This window comes from Cupressus sempervirens, chromosome 11 (genome assembly GCF_028749045.1).
Source record: "Cupressus sempervirens isolate cs-2001-9-10 chromosome 11, ASM2874904v1, whole genome shotgun sequence".
Lineage (NCBI taxonomy): Eukaryota > Viridiplantae > Streptophyta > Pinopsida > Cupressales > Cupressaceae > Cupressus > Cupressus sempervirens.
Window position 1 is genome coordinate 297,199,040 of NC_143128.1, and position 13,948 is coordinate 297,212,987.

Below are 13,948 nucleotides of genomic sequence, written 5' to 3' on the forward strand. Positions count from 1 at the left end.
TGCACAACACTAAACCGTCATTCTTGAGTTTGGTCTTTGGAACTTAAATTTCATATTATAATGTATGTTAATATATATAATTTTTCATTTCAAAAGCTTCTGTTTACTTTTTGTGATGATGTCGACATGTTAACTATATAGAATTTACAGGGCGTCATGGAATTATAACTTAAATTTAACTTTTGAGTCTTATCTAAATACAATACTTCATCACAAGCATCAATTCTGAAATTCATGTAAGTTGCAATGAAAGGGGAATGACTCCACTCAATTTTCATTTATCTCAGATGCTGGTTCAACTTGTGGACCAAGATAAAGCTATGTAGTTCTCTTTGTTTCTTGTGTTGTTCAGCTCTCTTTGATATTCAATAAAAATTTTACCCCTCTTTTAGTGACACAATCATCTACATTCCATATGGATTCATAGACCCCCATTGTTCGCCTCTGTGGATATGACACACAAATCAAACAAAGAGGATTTGAGTAAAGTAAAAATTGTTCATATTGAATTACAAAGCAACCCTCCTGAACAATTGCATAAATTTTTGGCAATTGACTATGGTTATATTCCTATTTGAGACTCTTCGGCGTACCCCATTGCATCCTAGGGTGCGGTTGCTAGTTATTATTACTAGGGCAAAGACGTACCCTTTCTCAATAATTCTGATTCATTTTTTTGATTAACGGTCATGGTTGCTCCACAGCTATGCAAGATGATGGTCGACATCCTCACCGTCCATGCCAGTGTGACCTGTGATGGCCTTGGTTTGTCATGTCACCTGATGTTAACCCTGGGCATTTCCGAACCGCCTTGGCCATGGTATTAGTACAACTTGCAGCAGGTTTTTAACATGCTCGTGTGCTTGTTTTGAACTTTTTGGAAATGATAGTGTGTAGTTTATAAAATAAAAGATTTGTTTGGTGTAGATACATTTTTGTCCAATTATTGACACAAGTAGATATCATTTGCATTGAAATGCTTCTTAGCCTAATTAATAGTCGAAGTAAGTCTTCTCACAACTTTAGTATCAATTTTCTCCAATGCAAGACCAATATTTGAAACCCCATGCCACTGTTAAACAAATAATTGATATCTGTATTAGCTCTACATCATGTGGAAATTATATTCGTATAGCTGTAGGAAAACATGTAAATAGCATTTCCTTTTGTAGCGATTGGAAACTGAGCCGAATAAGCGTATATTTCATTTGTTTTTTTGTCCTTTTCATAGGAACATATAACTTTACATGATAGCTTCCTTGATTTTGAAAAAAAGGATCTCTGTTTCCATTAAAGCTATTTTCGCTGTCTCAAGGGTGAATTTTCAGAGGTGAGAAGTTGTTTTCGTATGTTTCTTTTTTCTCCAATTCTTGTCAGTATGGCAGGGTATGGGACTTCTTGTGACTTGAATTCAATCTGTAATTGTTTTCGTCTCTTAAGTAAATGATCATATTCTTTTATTATTATTACAAGAGTTGTGCTATTATACTGTTTCTCTTACTGTTTATTTGTGCTATTTTTTTTATGGGTGAGTTATACATTTAGCCTGACAGACCAGTCAATCTTCTCTAATAAATCGAAGGTGTCATTGAGATTTAGGGGCCTCCTAAGCGGCAATGGCTAAAGCCTAAATTGAAACGTAAGGGCCCGTCTAAATTAAAATGTAAGGGTTCATTTGGCTGTGGGAATAAGAATATGAATTCTGGAATACGTATTTTAGAATAAAAAATGGGGCTACGTATTTCTGTTCTCTGTTTGGTTCAGCCAATATTTGGTGGGAATTCGTGAACCCCAAAATTTATGTTTTCTAAAATAAATAAAAGTGGAATAGGAATATGTATTCCAATAACACCTATTTTGGTGGAATTGCAAAACCTTATTTTTGGGTCAAAAATGGAATGCATATTCCATTTTTATTTTGTATTCCAATTCCATTTTGGTGCATCCAAATGAGGAATTCAAAATTTTTAGAATTTACATATGCCATACATACCACCTTGCGTACAATTGTCTTTTCAGCCTAAATACGGCAAGTGGAAATTTCTTTATTTTTCTAAATATTCTATGTATTTTTTTCTCGCTCATTCGTCTCCCCTAAGGATTTCCCATTGTTTCCATCTTTAATCGTAATCTTTAATATTTAATGTGTTTACTATTTAATATTTATTTTTAAAAAATTGAATTTGAATTTATTATATTAAATAATAAGTTATGTGAATATAGTTTTTGACATATTATTTTAATTTTATTTAATGTTATAATTATCATATTAAAAATATAATTTATAAAAAATAAATTTTTAATTGAAATAAGATGATTTCAAATAGTTTACATATTTAAAAGAACTTTTTATATATGTAAACTATTTGAAATCATCTTATTTCTAAAAAATAAATTTTTATCAAGTATATTTTTAATATGATAATTATAATATTAAATAAAATTAGAACAATATGTCAAAAACTATATTTTGCATAACTTACTATTTTAAATGCTATTTAATATTATAAATTTAAATTCAAATCTTATTTTTTTAATATACTTTTTATAAATAAAACAAAATAAATTTAAACACATAAAAAATTAAAATAATACGTAACTTACTCTTTAATATAATAAATTCAAATTCAATTTTTTTAATATACTTTTTTAAAAGTGAAAATTAGTAAATAGTAAACACATTAAATATTAAATGTTACAATTAAAGATGAAAACAATGGGAAATTGTTAGGGGAGAAGAATAAGTGAGAAAAAACACATGGAATATTTGCAAAAATAAGAAATTTCCAGTGTTGTCATATGCAGTTGTACGCATGGTGGTATGTAGGGGGGTTGGACATCGCAAGAGTATCTCATTCCATTACATTTTAATTTAGGCTTTAGCCATTGCCCTCCTAGGCTCCCATTGTAGATGAGAAGGACTATCGTGTGAGCACTTAGATAGGAAGTACATGTCATCTGGAGGTATGATAAAATAACATAACTATAGTTTTTCGTGTCCTTTAGTTGGAAAGAGGCACTTGAAGTGTGAGTAAGGCAGCCATGTTTTCCAATTGAGTTCCATACAAATTATTTTACAATAGAAAATAGATAATTATAGTTTGTTTGGCACTTGGCCCAAATTTCCAATTAGACAATAGGGAGTTTCAAGCTATCCATCATTAGAGAGGCATCAACACGTATGCAGGATGTGTAGAAAAGGGAGAAGAGAAATATACAAACAAAGAACAAACTGATTATATTACCCTTATGCCCTTATCAAATGCATTACATAAAGCCTCCATTTATAGATGGCTTACAACTTTCTAGAAAATAAAATACTCAAACTTGAAAATATAATATTATGGTGGAGGATTTAATATTCCTCCACTTTCTTAATGGGGGACATGAGTGGGCTATGGATAGTGCACTATACTTAGTGGACAGTTGGACAGTCACTAAACAAGTGATTTTCACATGGTCTGAGTGGGTTGGATAGTTAATGGATTTCCACATGGTTTGAGTGGGATAGATAGTTGGTGGAGAAAGTAGTGTTTTCCAACACTCCCCTTTAATTTCTTCCACCAATGCTACTAGGTTTACATATCTTCATTTTGTTTTCCCTCATCATAATTCAAAAAATATGGGTCTTTGTTAGGTACCCATTTACAATCATTTAACAAATCCTTCACACCCCACCTTGATGCTAAGAGGACCAACAACCATATCTCGAAGTGCCAAAAATTGATCTTTTAAAACTAACTTCATGAAGATGTCTGTGATTTTCCCTTTATGTTTATCTATTTCAATTCAACGGCTTTCTTTTGTACCAAATCTCTAATGAAATTTTGTTTCAAATCAAAGTGTTTGGTCCTGTTGTGATGCACTGGATTCTTAACCAATTTAATGGCACTGATGTTGTCACAAAAAATCACAATAGGTTGAACTTTTACCTCTCCAATTTCTTTAAGAAACTTTATGAGCCATAAAGCTTGTGTGCATGTCAAAGTGACTACAACATATTCTACTTTTGTAGAAGAGAGAGAACCCATGCTTTTCTTCTTTGAACTCCATGCAATTAAACTAGAACCCAAAGAAAAATAATTTCCAGATGTAGATTTTTGACCATCCAAACTACCTCCCCAATCAGAATCACTAAAGCCAACAAGCTCAAACTTATTATAAGAATAGTGAATGCTAAAATCTATAGTGCTTTTCACATACCTCAAAATTATGATGGCTGCCTTCATATGTTCCTATGATGAATTTAGCATATACCTTGAAACCAATGAAACTGAATAAGCAATGTCAGGCCTTGTGTGAGTTAAAAATATCAAACTCCCAACAATACTCCTGTATGATGTCTCATCAACAATTTTAGCACCACCATCTCTACATAATACAACTCCATGAGCAATTGGAGTGGAAAAAGGTTTACAATCAACCATATCAAATTTCTTCAACATATCCTTTGCATACTTTGTTTGGCAAATAAATATTTCATCTTTACCTTGATAAACCTCCATGCCAAGAAAATACTTCATGAGACCCAAATCTTTCATCGCAAACTCATTCATCATAGAAACCTTGAATTCATATTGCATCTTAGCAAAACTACCATATATAGAAAATCATCAACATACAAACTCACTATGAGAATATCATTACCTTATTGTTTGTAGTAAAGGGTAGGTTCACTCTTACTTCTTTGAAAACCATTCTTCTAAAAATATCCATCAATCCTTGCATACCATGCAATTGGTGCTTTCTTGAGGCCATACAAATCATTCTTCAACTTTTAGACATGATCTTCTTTGCCTTGAATTTTAAAACCTTGTTGTTTTCCCACATATACCTCTTCTCCTAAGTACCCATTAAAGAAGACACTTTTCACATCCATGTGATGAATACTCCATTTCTTTTGAGCTGCAAGAGAGATTAGCATCCTAATAGTTTCTTGTCTTTCTACTGGTGCAAAAAAATCTTCATAATCAATGGCATACCTTTGAGTGAAACCTTTAGCAACCAATCTTGCCTTATATCTTTCAACTCTCCCATCACTATTATACTTGATCTTGTAGAGTCATTTCGTGTCAATCTTCTTCTTCTCATCTAGAAGCTCTACAAGATCCCATGTCTCATTCCTATGAATTGAGTCCATCTCTTCTTCTATTTATTTCACCCAAACCTCATTAGTAGATGTATCTTTAAAACATGATGGCTCAAAATCAGCTTTAGCAAGTAATGCAAAAATTATTGTCTCACTTATTGGATCCTCTTTATGGGCTTGATTTTGACACCTTTGATAAATATCACTTAATCTTCTTACCTTTCTTGTAGAACTTGGACTTAGGGATGGACATGCACTTGGAGTTGATGAGGGACTTCTTGGTGGGCTTGGAGATCTTGAAATAGATCCATTAGCTGGTTGCTCATTATCAATAATAATATCATCATCAAAAACTGATTTTAGTTTTTCAACATGGCCTTTTTGGTGACCATAAACTCCCCCTTCATCAAAAATCATATCTCTTGAAATAACAATCTTATTAGTAATAAGATTATACAACCTATAAACTTTTCTTTCCTCACTATAACCCACAAAAATGCATGATTCACTTATAGCATCTAGTTTTTGCCTATTCTAATTAGGGATACGAACATAAGCCAAACAACTAAAACTTTAAAATGATTCACATTAGGTCTTTTCTCATACAATGCTTCATATGGAGTAATCTTTTTCAAGGCACTTGTAGGACTCTTGTTGAGGATATAGATTTTTGTAGCAACTGAATCAGCCCAATAAGAATTGCTCAAACCCTTGGTTTGTAACACGCTCCTTGCCATTTCTACCATAGTATGGTTCTTCCTTTCAGCTACTCCATTTTGCTGAGATCTGTAGGCAGTTTTGATTTGTCTCGTGATCCCATTAATCTCACAAAAATTTTGAAAATCTCTGCAACAATACTCTCCTCCATGATCTCTCCTCAAATGTCTAATTGTGTTTCTTTTCTCCTTCTCTACACAAGCTTTAAACATCTTGATCCTATCAAGGGCTTCATCCTTAGTCTTCAAAAAATACACCCAACACATATGTGAGTAATCATCAATTAATATAGTGAAATATGATGACTTACCCAAACTTTTTGTTTGCATAGGCCCACATTTATTTGACTGAATCAGCTGAAGAGGGTGTTAATCCCTCCATGAATTTCCTTTTGGAAAGGATTCCCTTGCATGCTTCCCTTTTGAACATCCTTCATAAGTTTTTGTATGCTCTTTAACCTTAGGAAATCAAAGAACTAAAGCATTTAATGTTAGAAGCTTCAAACTATGGAAATTCAAATGGCCATACCTGAGATGCCACAACCAACTTCTATCCTCATAAGCCATATTGACAAATAGATTACCATTTTTACCAAACTTCAAGGGAAAAATCATATTCTTTGTCATGGGAACAACTGTAATCACTTTATTGCCCTGATTCTTATCATAGATAGTACATTTTCTATTCTCAAATACAACTCTATAATTCTTCTCACATAGCTTCCCAACACTTAATAAATTATGCTTCAATTTTTTAGTATAATAGATATCTTGAACACTTTTTGTACCTTCTTTTGTCTGAACATCCATGAGTCCTTTGGCTACAACCTCCACTGTATTGTTATTACCAAGAGTAATATTGGATCTAAAACAATCATCAAGCTTTAAGAATATTTGCTTAGTACCAAATATGTGAGTAGAACACCCAAAATCCAAATATCAAACATCATTCACATTATTTTCAGCTTTTCTCAAACACAAAAATAAATTACTTAAGGAAGGACCTTCATTTTACTGAGCATAATTGGCATTATTATTACCTAATTTCAATCTACACTCTCTTTCAAAATGGCCATACATATTACAATGATAGTATTCAATGTTATTTTTTCAAATTAACCTCTGTCTCTTCCTCCTTGAGCACCTCCTATTCCTCTTATTCCTCTTGAATAGTTATGATTTTGACCTCTTACTGGGCCTCTATTATTGTGACTACTACTGCTAGCATCATTATTCTATGAAATTTGTAACTGGGAAGCAAAATCTTTCTCAATAACGCTTGTAGAGGTACCTCTCAATCTATCCTCATTTGACACGAGAGATCCAACCAGATGATCATACTCCATGGTGGCTAAATCTTTTCTTTCTTCCAAAATAATTGATATAGTATTCCATCTTGGAGTTAGTGATCTCAATACCTTCTCTATCACATGCTCTTGGCTTATAGATTCATCCAAAGTGGCTATTTTATGAACGACATCCTTGACTCTTACACAAAAATCACCCACATTCTTAGCTTCCTATTGAAAATAGATTGATACAAGTATGAGAATGTGTTTCAATCATTGTTTGTCACTGATGTAAAACCTGCTACTTCTTGGTAAGACAACTGCTTAGATGATTTGAGTACTATCATTTGTTTGATTGATGAGGAGGTTTTTATCAAATGAGATAACAATAACACCTAGAGGAAAGGTTGAGTTATGGTATGAAAAAGGAGTACAAAGATCAATTAAGACTGTGATGTTACAGTGCATTGATTATCTACTTAATGCATTGATTATTTACTTAAGGTTGCAAAGGGTGGATACACTGATTAAGTTCAGAAGAACAAGTAAAATGAATTGAGTATGCTAAGCTTAACAATCTGCATAGTAGGTGTTGAGCAATGTTAGTGTTAGCTGAGCAGAAAATTAGTTGGAGCCAAGCAAAGTTGAATTTTAGTGTATGTCAAGTGAATTGTAGATAGTGTCAAGCTAAGTGGAACTTAGTGGATGCTAAGTAAAGTTTAGTTGGTGCCAAGCATTAGTAAACTTTAGTTCATGATGAGTGATTTGATAGTGGATGTTGAGAAACATAGTATGTGATGAGCATTAAAAGTAAGTTAATGTCGATTGATAACATTCTGAGAAAGATCATGAATTCGATGAATCTAAGCTAACAAGTTTGATTTCTTGGATTGTGTGAACCATGTGGAAGATAACTACGATGAGTCAATGGCACAGAATTCATGGTAAACAATTTTGAGGTGAATTCAAAGAGGATTGAAGGAGAATTTTTTAGAAAGGAATAAAATGAAAAGATGGGTAGATTCATTGAATCCTACCTAACCCTAAAATGGACAATAGAGGTTGAACAGAAAAAGATCTTAATTTTCTATTTATAGAGATGGCTAGTTAGAAGCAAAGGTTTTCATGTGCAAGAACCAAAGGAAGACAAGGAGTCTAGGGTATTTCTTCATTCAGTGACCAAACAGAAGAGATTGCTATTGGCAAGAAAAGAAAGAAGGCTTAAGAGTATGTATGCTTGAAGGGTGAAAAAGCTATCAGAGTTGAAGTGTGTGAAAGCCAAGAAAAATGGAGGACTAAAACATAGATCTATAATTTGCAACGTGAGTTGTAGGTTGTTATGAGATCAAGCCTTACTGTTACTTTCTAATCATTGTACCAGTCTAGGGTAAATCCTTTGGATTAATGTTGACCTAATAGTCATTTGTAAATCCTTTAACCGGGAGACATTCCAAGTGAATGATCTAAATTCCTCTAATGAGGCTCAATCCTAATAGGGTGATTGCAATCCTCTAACCAGGTCACATTTAACAATGTGTATTGTAACCTTTAAAAGGGTTGGCCTTTCATAGAGCATCACTTTAGAAGAGTGAGAATGAGTAGCATGTTACTGGTGTTTTTTTTCAAATTGGTTTTTCACGTAAAATCATTGTGTCGAATGTGTTATTGAATATGTTATGTTTCATGCTTACATTTTTGTAAAGTTGATTTGATAGTAACCTACAAGTTTAAGTGATTGTATGATCTAATGGATGCATGCATGATGAATATGTTTTATGGATATGGGTTCACTAAGCTATGAAAAGTTTTATTTGTACATATGGACCTTGGATAATTGATTCACACCCCTCTCAGTTATTCTAAAGAATTCCAACAATTGGTATCAGAGACATCTGCTTAAGAGGACTAGTTTGAAGGTACTAGAAGCAAAAGATCAAGATGTCAAAAAAAGAGGTACCCAAGCTTAATAGAGATAACTTTCTTACATGGAAAAGTGTGATGAAGCTACACCTAGGAGGTCTTGAAGATCATGAACAATCTACCATCATCATAGAGCATGTCAATCCTATTGGAGCCCTAAATACTAAAAATTTGAAAAAGAAGAAAGAACACAACCAAGCAATGTTGGAGATTGCCTCTGGCCTAATTTATGCTAATTTTGATGACATGAAGGGTTGTGATACTGCAAAGAATATGTGGGATGCTCTTCACACCATTTATGGAGGAGACACAAATGTTCTAAAAGCCAAATCTGAAAGTCTTAGAGGTAAGTTTGATGATATGAGAATGCAAGAAGGTGAGAATGTTGCTCAATATTGCTCTAAGATAAAAGATGTTGTTAATTCTATAAGAGGATCTACTGGTAAGATAGATGATGAGACTATACTAAGAAAAGATTTGAGAACACTATTTTCCATCTATGCTATTAGAATTTTTTCAATACAAGAACTAGGATGTATACTAAGTTTTGATTTCACTCTTGAAGGTTTGGTAGGTAGGCTTGTTGCTTTTGAGCTATCTAATTTTGATAGTTTCAAATCTGACAATATTGAATTTTCTTTCAAATCTAAGTTGTCATTGAAGGAACCTAATGAGAAGAAGAAGAAAAAGGTAATATATGTTTCCAGTGATAGTATTATAGATGAGGAGGTTGTAAAACAACTTGAAGCACTACTGGCAAGGAGATTTCATAGAGTTAAAGGAAAATTCAAAGGTAAGTTACCTATCATGTGTTTCAATTGCAATGAGGTTGGTCATATTTCTTCTAGATGTCTACAGAAGAAGAACTTCAAAGGTGGAGAAAAGTACAAAATTAGAAGAGATGAGGATAGCAAATATTATAAAGACAAAGGCAAGAAGTCTTGCTACATTGCTAAAGAGGAAACCAAAGATGGATATGACGATCATGATGATGAAGTGGTGTATGTTGCAATGAAGGATGATTCTGAATAGAATTAGAAAATTGCGCTAGTGTCTTGTGTGAACAAAAATGGCATATGGATCATTAACAGTGGGTGTTCACATCACATGACTAGAGATAAAAGTAAGTTCATTACCTTGAATTATTACGATGGAAATAGTGTAATTTTTGGTAATGATGCACCATGTTTGATAAAAGGAAAAGGTTCTATCAAATTCACATAAAATATTTTATGTGACAATGATTATTATGTTGAAGGACTTAACTATAATTTGTTGAGTGTGTCACAACTGAATAGTTTAGGTTGTAAGGATGAGTTTGAGAATAATATTGCTAAGATATATGATATGGATGGAAAAGTAATGGGAAAGGGTGATCAAACTAGAGGTAATCTATTTTATCTTGATATGGATGATGCTACTTGTCTAGTTGTAGAATTTGATGATGTATGGTTATGGCACAAGAGGTTATGTCATGTTAATTTTGATAACTTGGTTAGTATTAGTAACAAGAGAAGAGTAAGAGGTTTGCCTAAGTTGAAGAAACCTGACAATATAATTTGCAAATAATGTCAGCCAAAATGACAAAGCCAAGTTTTAAGAGTAAAACTCATACCTCTAAAGGAATTTTGGAGATTGTTTATACTGACTTGTGTAGACCAACTAATGTGCAAAGCTACAAAGGTGATAAGTACATTATGTTAGTTGTTGATGACTAATCTAGGATGATGATAGTTATGTTTCTAAAATAGAAATCTGATGCTTTCCAAATGTTTAAGTGGTACTTATCAAGAGTTGAGAAAGAAACATGTAAAAGTTTGAAATGTTTGAGATTTGACAGAGGAGGAGAATTTACATCAAATGAGTTTGAGATGTTTTGTAATGATAGAGGAATCAAAAGACAGACATTTTCCCCTAGAACCCTTCCACAAAATGGAATTGCTAAAAGGAGGAACAAATTTGTAATGGATTGTGCTAGGACACTCATAATGGAGAAGAACGTTGCTTTGAAATACTAAAGAGAGGCTATAAGTGTAGCTGTCTATACCTTGAACCGTGTGCAAGTCAAGAAAGGTACTCATTCAACACCTTTTGAAATATGGTATGGATACTCACCCAATGTAAAATATTTTACGGTATTTAGAAGCAAGTGCTATATTCTCAAAGATTTCACGAATGGTAAACTAGATGCAAAAAGTGAAGAAAGTATATTCCTTAGCTATTCCACAAGAAGTAAAGCTTATAAGTGTTTGAATACTAACACTACCAAAGTTGTGAAAAATGCAAATGTGAAATTTGATGAATATACAAAAGTACATGAGGCTAAACCTATGAAGGAACTAGAGGAATACAAATCATTTGTATACTTTTATGAAGGTATTCCTGCCGATGAAGATGTTGCAAATCAAGTTGCAAATTTTAGTGACAGTCAAACCACATACTGATGCAGAAGCATCTTGGGTTTTCTCAATGATTACTTTGGAGTTCATGTGAGGATGCTTAGTAGTTTCTTTGAAGGGTTCTTGGACTAGTACTCAGTCCAAGAAGGACTAGTGCTTGGCATGCTCTGGAAGCTCGGCATGGTCTATGGAGCTTGGCATGGTCTTGGAGCTTGACATGGTCTGCGAACTAGGCATGGTCTAGGAGCTCGGCATGGTCTTGGAGCTCGGCATGGTCTATTGTGCTCGACATGTATTGAGATTTTGGCAATGCTTGGGAGTTTTTTGTAACTCAACAGTCTATTGGTGCCGACTGGAGTTCTTGGTGCATTTAATGCATATAGTGTGTGATCATGTCGTGGATCAATCTGGGAGTTTATGTGGACCTATTTGTGGTCTTGGTTATCTCTCGTATGTGCATTTAAATCTATATTGTAAACTTGGGGCTTGTCCTAATTATTTTGTGTGGTTATCATGTGTTAACTGCGAGTTAACATTTTGTATTTAATGTTTTTTATGAGCCAACTTGTGGCATAAATGTGCATTTAATGCAAGGGGTTTATTTAATTTTTAATTGTTAGGCCGACTTGTGGTTTAGTTGGGTATAAGTAGGGAGTCTTGTGGAGTCTTTTAGTTATTTATTCATGGAGTGATTCATTCATTTCAAAGGAGTAAGTTTGGAGAGTAGTTGAAGGGCAATTTTGAGTCTATGGAAAGAGTTTCGAATGTGAGGCAGTTTATAGTAGGATTGTGGTGGAGTTGTGAGTTTGTGAGAAGAGCTAGTGGTTGTGGTTTAGAAACAAGGAGGTTGCTTGGTGGCTTGTGAGAACAAGTTGAGATCTTAGATTTTTCTACCAAATTGATGTTATGTTATTGATCTAGGCTAGCTAAGATAGGATTTGAGTTAGATCTTGAGGGATCTTGCAAAACTATTATTGTAATTGATGTTGTATTTGGTCATAACCTGGAAGGCCTTACAGTCGGGCATACTGCATGTAAAAAATTATTTTATAAATAAAGAGCTTTGATTTGGTATAAGATATTTCATTTGTGTTGCATTTTTATTGTATTTTTGCTATGTGGTTCTTTGTCGAGGGCTAGGACATCTCCTTTGGGGATTCTTCAGCCTTGCACTGTCACATACTATGAATGTCGAGTTGTATTCAAGAACTGAGCTACAATTAGGTGTCAAGTTACATAATGAAGTTGAGTCACATTCTATTTCTGATATTAGTGTACATGAAAGAGATGTTGAACTACCTGATAGAGAAGTACATAGTAATTCAGAAGTTGAGAGACCAATTGAGGAAAACAAAGTAGAACCTAGATTGTCAAAGTATGTCAAGAGACATCACTCTGCTATGCAAATTATTGGAGATAAGATGCAAGACCAATGACAAGGAACAATTTGAGAAATGATACATGTTTTCTTAGCATGCATGAACCTAAAATAGTGAAAGATGTCTTAGAAGATGTGGACTGGAGTAAAGCCATGAAAGAAGAGATTGAACAAATTGAGAAAAATAAGACATGGACTCTTGTTCCTAGACCAAAAGATAAAAATGTGATTGGCACCAAGTGGGTATATAGAAACAAGTTAGATGAAAATGGTGAAGTCACAAGGAATACGGAAAGATTAGTTTGCAAGGGGTATGCACAAGAAGAAGGAATAGACTATGGAGAAGCATTCGCTCCTATTGCAAGATTGGAAGGAGTAAGAACTCCGCTTGCTTACTCTGAATACAAAGTTTTCAAAGTTTATCAAATGGATGTTAAATTTGTATTTTTGAATGACATATTGGAAGAAGAGGTTTATATAGAATAGCCAAAAGAATTTGTTGATGCTAACAACAAAAACATGGTATGTAGACTACAAAAAGCTTTATATGGTTTGAAGAAATCACCAAGAGCATGGTATGAAAGGCTTCACAATTATCTTGTGAAGATTGGATTTGAGAGGAATGATGATAACAGTAATCTGTACTTGAAGACAGAGAAAGGAAAAGGTATTTTACTATCTAAAATTTTTGTTGATGATATCATATTTGGAGGTCAAGATACTTTATGTAAAGATTTTGCAAATGAAATGAAGAAAGAATTTGAGATGTCTATGTTTGGAGAGATCATGTTCTTTACAGGTTTGCAAGCACATCAGATGAAATCTAGTATATACATCACTCAGTCAAAATATGTAAAGGAGATACTGAAAACTTTTGGATTGGAAGATTCCAAGGCAATAAGCACATGTATGGTGACAAGACGCAATTTGTCAAAGAATGATGATTTAGCTGAGGTGAATCAAACATTGTATAGGTCTATGATTGGAAAATTGCAATATGTAGTGCATAGCAGACTTAATATTGCATTATCTATGGGGATAGTTGCAAGATTCTCTACTAATCCTAGAGAGAATCATTTGATGACTATTAAGAGAATAATGAGATATCTGAAAGGAACAAAAGACTATGATCTATACTACAAGAAAAATGAAAAATT

The 13,948-nt window shown here is 33.4% G+C and overlaps 1 pseudogene; it reads left to right on the plus strand.

The window, feature by feature from the left end:
* Window positions 1-689: 689 nt before the first annotated feature.
* LOC149529299 (cytochrome b561 and DOMON domain-containing protein At3g59070-like) overlaps window positions 690-13,948 on the plus strand; it is a 58,775-nt pseudogene continuing 45,516 nt past the window's right edge.